General features: G+C 40.4%; 1 pseudogene across 1 annotated transcript; it reads left to right on the top strand.

Annotated features, from left to right (window-relative positions):
- The first annotated feature begins 682 nt into the window (after positions 1-682).
- On the top strand, positions 683-3,222 carry LOC147463461 (uncharacterized; annotated as a pseudogene). The gene is made up of 5 exons (XR_015190220.1): positions 683-797; positions 989-1,088; positions 1,172-1,936; positions 2,098-2,426; positions 2,811-3,222. The product of XR_015190220.1 is annotated as an uncharacterized LOC147463461 (transcript).
- Positions 3,223-7,050: the final 3,828 nt, after the last annotated feature.

Here is a 7,050-nt window from a genome sequence, read left to right as displayed (position 1 = left end):
TGTCTTTTCCTTTTCCGCCTCTTTCATGATTATCTAAAAGAATTTGGGTGAATATTTAAGTGTGAACGTTCTCGGTCACGTGAGGATTTTAATAACAACGCAAGAGAGTGTGTTTAAAAATCATTGGTGATAAATTTAACTTTTAATAGCAATAGAAACTTAGTAAAAGACTCAGTGCAACATCAAGCTAGAGAGAGAGAGAGAGAGAGAGAGAGAGAGAGAGAGAGAGAGTGAGAGAGAGAGAGAGAGAGAGAGAGAGTAGTTTTGGCTTTCTCTAGTGGTCTTGGGTTGGTGCTTAGTTTATGATTTGTGGGAAGGGTTTTATGCAGATTGAAAATATGCGCAAGTGAGAGTATGTAAATGAGAGACAAGAGAAGCCCACCGAACATTATTCTTATTCTACGCGGGCAAATCTAGTTCTAAGGTGGCACTAACGACTTGAGAGAGAGAGAGAGCCTCAGAGAGAATCTTGTTTTGGCTTTTTCAGGTTATCTTTGGTTGTTGCTTAATGTATGACTTGTGCATAGAGTTTTATTCTACTCAAGTTCTAAGGTGGCTATATAAGTTCTAAGCTCACTATATAAGTTTAACTCTCTCGTATATAGCGCGCGCGCACACACAGACACCGCTTAAGACGAGCGTGCCGACAGTATTTGGCAGGGCGCCGCGACCAGTAATGGGGGAGGAAAGGGAAGGGGACCCGCGGGGGGGGGGGGGGGGGGGGAGCTTTAAGCTGCCGTCGCGCCTTCTCCAATGCAATCCCACAGCGCCTTCATTATCGACTTCCAAATATTCTGGTGTAACCTCTCTCTCTCTCTCTCTCTCTCTCTCTCACACACACACACACACACACACACACACACACACACACACACACACACACATGGCTTCTATGTTTATCTGGATATGCTGCATGTTCGTTCTGCATGAAAGTAAGCCCTCCTAAATTGCTTCCTTATAACTAACTTTCTTGTTTTGGCTTTCTCAGAGAAATGTACCGGCAGCCATCCTCCCACATGAGTAGAGATGCCGGCATCAGCAGAAGTGACGGTACCCCAATCAATTGGCTGCTCTCTCATTTGGAGCTGGTACTTTCTTCACGTCCCACATCATTTAGACATGTTGAGCATCATGTTGAACGAAAACTTCATCGTTATTATCTTCTGAACAGGATTTGCATGAACTACAATATGAGACATCAAGTATGGATGGTCCGTCATCATCATCATCATTGAATGATGATCTTTCACGGCTAGTTGCATCATCAAATGATCTTCCGCGGTTAGTTTCATCATCAAATCCCATCACTATTGCGCATGAATTAGGTGCATCCGCTGGCAGTTCGGCTGCTTGTTTGAGTCGGCCCGCAGTACAGCTTGAGGGGTCTGCAAAAGAGCTGAGGGTTTCTTATGTAGTTGAACCTGCACAACCCTTACAAGGATCATCTGGTATATCTAGTTTCAGTCCCAAAGTAATTAGCTCTGGGAACATTTCATTTGTGCAGCCCGGCCATTTCCCTCAAATAGAAGAAGTGACTCTCTTCGGCTGCGCTGGCAGAAAGAAAGCTGGGACTTCCACCACGTTTGAAACAATTACACCAGATGAGAAAATCCAAGTTGTGGAGAAGCTATATTTGGCCAGTACAGAAGATGAAGGGAGATTAAAGGAAGAAAAATATGCTGGAAAAAGAAAATTATCCTTTCAAGATAGACATAAGAAAGAGTACAGGCCTCCACCTCTACCGCAAATTGAACCAGCACAACATCACATGCAACTTCATAATATTATCGGGTCAGCAGACACGAGCGACACCATTACTACCTACGTATCCCTCCTCAGAAAGGGCAAAGCGCATGTGTTGGCAGAACGGAAAAGACGAGAGAAACTCAACCAGAGATTTGTTGCTTTGTCAGTAGTTTTGCCTGGGTTAACGAAGGTACTTCTGAAGCCATCAAATCTACTTGGAGCCCCTTTTTCAATCTCAAACATGCATGTTCTGTAGATAATGTAGAAACCAGAGTGAATCTCTCTTTTTGGCTGGATGTAAAAAGGAAGTTATGTGTGTTGCTGCTTAATCTTCTAGATGTGCTTACTTAGATGGATCAAGCGTCGTTACTAGGAGATACAATCAAGTATGTGAAGCAGCTAGAGGAGCGTCTTAAAGAGCTCGAGGAAAGGAAAGCCCAGCCTCTAATTTCAGCAAAGAACTCCTATACGACAAGCATAGATCATCAGAGCATTGAGCCAGGCACGGCTATTGAAGCTTGGGCATTTGGAAATGATGTGCTCATTCGTGTTCATTGCAATAAGATCAAAAAATTCTTGTCAGATGTTTGGAGGTACTTGACAAGATGCCCATATCGATAGTGAGTGTGAATGTTTTACCCTTCTCTGACTCAGCAGTGGATCTTACTTTCGCTGCTCAGGTATGTATCGTCTGGTCTTGTTTCTTTGTTCTGCATTTGAGCTTATTTATGTGTTTGAGCTTGCAAATACATATGACTTCTCTACTTCCCATCCAGTTAAATTTCGATTGCTCAGTGCCATGTGGCACAAATGAATACCCTCTGATTCCTCTGATCTGAAACTTTGAAGGGTGTTTGCTAGTGCCACATATGCACTAGCGCTCGAAATTTATCATCACCTGTAGATTGAAATTTGCATGGACTGAAACTGATTCATGGTTCCTCTTAGGATAGTTCCTTATACGATGCTAATTTTTTTTTTCTGTTCTCTCCCTCTCTCTCAAGATCAGGCTTGCACAAGCATGCACACTTTTTGCTTTATTACACCCTTGATGTGGCATGTAGATCGAGCAAGATAGTGATCGCACTGCCAATAACATTGTGGAAGCTTTTCAAAGTTTATTCAATCAATTGCAATATTGATCAGAGGAGAGGAGGGAAAAGGGAAAAATTTATTAAACATGAAGGTAGCCAACTTTATAATCGATCTCTGTGTTTTTGAGAGGCAAGCTGGCTTGCATGTAAGCTTTGCCTTGGTCTCTGCCCTAACATTGCCTAAGTCTTGCGATGTTGTTGTAATGCAAGCTATCGTCTTGGTATAGAATTAGCATTGCCATCTGTCTATGTTTGATTTACTATCGTATAACCCTCTGTAAGTATGGTGAATTGAATTTCCTAATCAATGAAATAACTCAAGCTATCCAGCTGTATATATGCGCAAGAAAGCGAGGTAATGATGCCGACATAAGACATTAAGGTGCTTATATGCAAACATTTACATGGTTGTGCTTAAATGCTTTAAAAGAGCTGGACGCAAAACTAGTGTAAGATGGATAATTATGAAGGCTAATGATAGAATCTGGATACTAATCTGTTTGGATTTGCCAACACATTTGTTGAGTTGTCGATCTCGACTCGTGATTGGGAAGTTGCAAAATACTGGTTCTCAGGATTAGGGCAATTGAACCTTCTAGGATTGCACGTGGAATGATTGTTGTGGTGGCAAATAACTTATACCATAGATATAATTGATCCAATAAAGTTTGTTGTAAGTCTTAGAACACATGCTCAAGGTGTCGATAAGTGGACATGATCACATTGTTGACTCTCTCCTCTCCTACAAACACTCGAAGTGACTAACTTCTTTCACTTGGGGGTTATGTTTTCTTCTAGTCTTTGCCTTTTCTTTACTCTGTCCACACCTCCTTGTGTTTCCTTTGATTCTTGAATCTTCCTTAGTTGTTTTCCACAAAATTTTGGGTAAAAGTGTGTTCACTCCTTCAATTTCAACACATATAAAAGAAGAAATCAAACTCTCTTAAATAACGACATATCACCTTGAGAAAAAACATTTGCAATTTTCATTGTAGTGACTTGCAAGGAGTCTCACCTATGGACAAGGTAATTTTGCTTGCATTATATAGACATGCCCACAGTTAGTAATTTGAGGGACCTACTCAAAGGATTGTCCCTTTAAGAACAACCTTGCCTCTAGCTATAATGTGTTGAGATTTTCAGCTTGCATGCATCTTATTGTTGTTTGTGGTTTAATTTTAATCCCAAGTATGTTAAGAGTATACTTCAACTCTATTTAGGCACAAATCCCGCCTTTGAGGGTTCTGATTGAAGTCTTCCAAGTACACTCATAGCACTTGGATTATGCTTGAAATATTACTTATGTTAAAAAATAGTTGGACATAACCCCCCTACCATTAGCTTGTTACGGATTTTTTTTTTTTTGGGAAAGTTCTGAAGGGTGTGTGCGCGGATGCATGCCTCCTCGGCGTGTTGTGCAAAGAAGGAGAATGTAGAGTGTTTTTTGGGTGGAGCTCTCAATGAGGATTAGAATGCTTTACTATTCTTTATTGATTTATATTACCAATGAATATAAATACACTGAAAATCTCCAGATGTTTATTGCAATCTTTTATCGCGTTTTGTAGAGAGTTTAAAATGGGCTGGCCAAAGAAAAGGGGCACGAGGAGGCATTTTTTTGTATTTCAAATATTACTGCAGATATTGCCGCCCATATTACCTTGTATATTATCAAGATTTTTGCCGCTTTAATTGTCGTGCTTATTACCAATCCCCGCATTATCGCTTAAACAATGGCTATGGAGAGAGAGAGAGAGAGAGAGAGAGAGAGAGAGAGAGAGAGAAGAAGAAGAAGAGAGTTTTAATGTCGTAGAAAACTATCCCAAGAGACCTTAAAGATCTAGCCAACGAGGAGAGAGAGAGAGATGAATGGACAACACGGCAATTTTTTTATAATTCAAAGTATACAAAATGTTTATGAATCATCTTTCAAAAGGTCTCTACAAGAAGCGTCATCCAATCTTAAGCCCATGGTTCCTAATCAATAAAGAGAGATATAATTGTCGTTTGTGGATGTGTTGGCTTCAATATCTTCGAATTTGTCATCCTTCATCTCATCATCATCATCTTCATGGCAATCATCCTCGCGAAGACTGGCGGCTGTTGGACTTGAATCATCGATCTCTCTCTTCTTTGTCTCCTTCCATCTAAAGTAGTAGGTAGGAGAGGGTCGAAGATTGTCTCCACTTCATTACAGAAAAAAATGGTTCGCCCTTGAAGTGTTACGGGAATTAGGAACCAAAGTTTTGGTTGGTGGTTTGTTGGGATATAGATGATCTATAGAAGAGAGGTTCAAAGTGAGTAACATTTGTATAATTAATGTTACAAACAAATAAGGATAAAGAAGGTAATCACTCATCTGCTCACAATTGGGTGGCAAAACTAAATTGTCATACCTCCCTGTGTGATGCATAGTAGTAGGAGCCATTCTCATGCCGTCTAGACACATTTGCAAACCACTTGCACTCGAAGATGAAGGTATGAAAGGTTCTAAAATTGACCTTTAATATTCTTTCAATAGTCCCATAGTACATGGATTCACCACCATCTGTGTCAAAGTTGTCCATCATGCCACAGTCTATGGTGGTTCGACGCTCGTCAATGTGGCGTGTACAGAAGTGTTGACCCTTTGACCACATAGAGTTAAAGAAAAGAAACTATAAAATAAGAAAATATCTTTTATCAATTACAAAGATAAAATTAAGAATAACTATACATTATGGTTTTAAGTATGAGTACTCTACCTTTGGTACGCAACTTTGCGCATACTTCCATTCTTTGTCCGTGATGTTTTCTCCATGTGCTTTTGCTTCGATCATTCTCTCATGAGTCCACTCGATACTAATGAGATCTGGGAAACATGCAAGGTTTCTAGGCACCCCTCTTGCCTCCATGCACCTGCTTCCATGCTTCCCTCTCATGTCCTTCTAGATGTTTGCAACTACTTAAGTGGCTCCATTTGCTTGCAGTCCACTTCTTCGACGAGATCCTGTTGAGGCGATCTATCCATATTGTTGTAGGGTAGAGATTTTCATAACTTGGGCGAGAAAAACAGTCTTTCTCTAGGCCATTTTCAAGCTTTCCAATCAAGCGGTGTGGAGCAAGGAGGAAGGGTAAGGTTTGAGATTTTTTCAAGTAGTCTGTCGATGAGGATTTCTCCCTAGAGCGAGATATTGCTGCAGAGCTTCAGATGGTCAAAGGAATGCCAATCTTCTTTTTTATTATCCCAAAGAGAATCCAAGGTAATAAATCCCTTGTTGTTTAGATTCATGGCTATTTCAATCTAATGGTTATTGAGGCCTAAGCCTTTCACAATGGAACCCCATAGAGACCAGTGTCTATCCGTACCTTATCTCTTCCTTCCACTTAAGTGCATCACGACTTTACAACATTTTTCAACAAACTTCTCAGTAAAACCACCTACTTGAGCCCTTACTCCAAAGAGTGGAGAGAAGTTTGTTTTGTATGTTGAGGTTGGGCCATGAGCCTCCTATAGACCTCGTATGGGCTTCCATTACCATTTCCCTTGCCATCGCGGCTCTTCTGAAATGGCAAGGGTATGGACGCTTTACCGCGCGTGTCGAAAGCTGGGAGCTTGCATCATGACTCAATCAAATAAATAATATGCGTCCATCGAAGTTGATAGGGTGTCCGCGAGGGTTAACATGTCCCCCTTCCTGATGTAGATTCCGTCCTCAGAAGCTATTGAGATGAAGTGCGTTCATTGAGGTGGAAGAGCATCCGAGATTGAATGTCCCTAGCCTTCTTCAAGCAATGCAAAATCCAAATAAAATTGGCATAATAAATGCATTCTCATATATAATTTAAAAGCATATGCAGTTGCAGGCACACAAATTGATTGGTAATAGAATATTGAATAATTTGTCAGCAGTAAACATTAAACTATAATATAATGAAATGCATAAACATGTATAAAGGTCAAAAACTAAACAAGTCTAGGGTCGCTAATGTAACAATCGAAAGGCACTAGAGGTCAACTATTAAAACCATGGGCAAGCTTCTCAATTTTTTCTGGTCAATTAAGTTGTTTAATAGTGAGAGCCAAGTATTTCATATCCGAGGGCTGACTAGAGGCTATACCTAGAAGACTTCGTAGTTAAGCTACGATAAAGGGAATTTCTCATGAAATAATCACCCGACTTATTTATTTTTCTTTGACCTCTCAAAGTCTTTTCACATTAATTCAATT

Source organism: Adiantum capillus-veneris, chromosome 2 (assembly GCF_014529385.1).
Source record: "Adiantum capillus-veneris isolate H3 chromosome 2, ASM1452938v2, whole genome shotgun sequence".
In the NCBI taxonomy this organism is placed as follows: domain Eukaryota; kingdom Viridiplantae; phylum Streptophyta; class Polypodiopsida; order Polypodiales; family Pteridaceae; genus Adiantum; species Adiantum capillus-veneris.
The sequence above is the reverse complement of the archived record's forward strand: the minus strand, read 5'-3'. Positions and strand labels throughout refer to the sequence as shown.